Source organism: Apium graveolens, chromosome 6 (assembly GCF_009905375.1).
Source record: "Apium graveolens cultivar Ventura chromosome 6, ASM990537v1, whole genome shotgun sequence".
NCBI lineage: Eukaryota > Viridiplantae > Streptophyta > Magnoliopsida > Apiales > Apiaceae > Apium > Apium graveolens.
In genome coordinates this window covers 137719672-137721527 of record NC_133652.1, presented here as the reverse complement: position 1 = coordinate 137721527, position 1856 = coordinate 137719672, and the positions used below count along the sequence as shown (strand labels likewise).

General features: G+C 40.6%; 1 non-coding gene across 1 annotated transcript; it reads right to left on the bottom strand.

The window, feature by feature from the left end:
- Positions 1-1397: 1397 nt before the first annotated feature.
- Positions 1398-1504, bottom strand: LOC141669239 (small nucleolar RNA R71). The gene has a single exon (XR_012553529.1). It is a non-coding gene; the product is annotated as a small nucleolar RNA R71 (small nucleolar RNA).
- Positions 1505-1856: the final 352 nt, after the last annotated feature.

Here is a 1856-nt window from a genome sequence, read left to right as displayed (position 1 = left end):
TGGCGGATTTACTATGGAATTCTTTAGTTAGTTGTTTAATACCTTAGTGTGTGATGATTGTATGATATCTAGTATTGATTGTGCGTATTCGTCTTATGTGCGTCGTGAACATATAAGATAGGGTGTTAATCTCTTGTGAAGCGACGGTGGATCTCGAGATTTAGAACTTGCCATGCTAGCATAGGTTCATGTAAGAGTATGCATGATTAGTGGGTAACTCTAACCGTTTTATTCGCCCTGTGTAATCTAAAGGAATAACTTGTTCTTAAATCATTATGTTGTCAATTTCTGTAGACATATAGGGACTCAACATAATTAATGCCTATTCAACTTCTATATTAATTGTGGATGTTTGGTAGAATGGTATTAGTACAGTGAAAGTTGGCTTTTATCAGTTTTGTGTTATTCGATTAATATCATCACTGTTGCATGCTAAGGGTAAGAACAATAGCTATTGAAGGAAGTAGTAATGAAGTTATGATCTCATGAGTGTTTTAATATTGTTAATTCAAGTGTTAATTAAGTGCTTAATTCTAGTAGTTAATTGTAGTTAATAATTAGTTAATCAAATCTAAGTGTTATTGTCTTAACATTGAGAAGTAATCATACATTGGTGAGTGAGTTTAATTGAACATAATTAGTCTGAGTCTCTGTGGGAACGAACTAGAAGTATTCTATATTACTTGCGAACGCGTATACTTGCGTGTATTATTAGCGCGTGTTTTCGCCCTAACAAGTTTTTGGCGCTGCTGCCGGGGACTCGGCGTATTTGTTTAATTTATGTACTTACCATCATTGGTCGTTAGTACTCAGTGATTAAGACGTGTTACTTATTTTTTTCGGTTGTGTTTCAGGTACTTTAGCGAGCGTTTATGCAAACTCGTTCTCGTACTCGCAAGTGGACTTTAGATACAGCTGAGGAGACAGACGAAGTTCTTGATATTCCGGAGAAGATAGATTTTGAAGATTCGGATTCAGGAAGTGAGCAGAAAGAACCAGTAATCATGGGTGATCGTATTGTTCCGGCCGATCCAGCTCTTATGGACTTTTCTCGGCCTAAAATTGATGATATTCAGTCAAACATTCTTCATCCGGCTATCCACGCTAACACCTTTGAAATCAAGCCGGGCACTATTCAGATGGTGCAGAACTCTGTTTCTTTCGGAGGAGCTGCGACTGAAGACCCCAACATGCACATAAGGAATTTTGTCGAGATCTGCAGTACTTTCAAATATAATGGTGTGACTGACGAGGCTATCAAGCTGAGGCTTTTCCCATTCTCAGTGAGGGATAAAGCTAAGGACTGGTTACATTCTGAACCAGCTGGGTCCATCACTACTTGGCAAGATCTTGCGCAAAAGTTTCTGGTGAAGTTTTATCCAATGGCAAAGACTGCTGCTATGAGGAGTGCTCTTACTCAGTTTGCGCAGCAACCTACAGAATCTATGTGCGAAGCTTGGGAGCGCTACAAGGAAATGTTGAGAAAGTGTCCACATCATGGAATGCCCGATTGGATGGTGATCACTGGTTTCTATAATGGTTTGGGGGCCCAATCTCGGCCCATGCTCGATGCAGCAGCTGGAGGTGCCTTGTAGGCCAAAAGCTATACTGAGGCTTATAATCTTATTGAGACTATGGCTGCAAATGAGCATCAAAACCCAACTCAAAGGATGATGCCTAGGAAGGTAGCAGGTATTCTGGAAGTCGATGCAGCCACCGCTATTGCAGCGCAGCTCCAAGCGCTGTCTATGAAGGTCGATTCTCTAGCTACCTATGGAGTCAATCAAATAACCATGGTGTGTGAGCTTTGTGCAGGTTCTCATGCTACGGATCAGTGTTCTCTTGTTAACGAATCT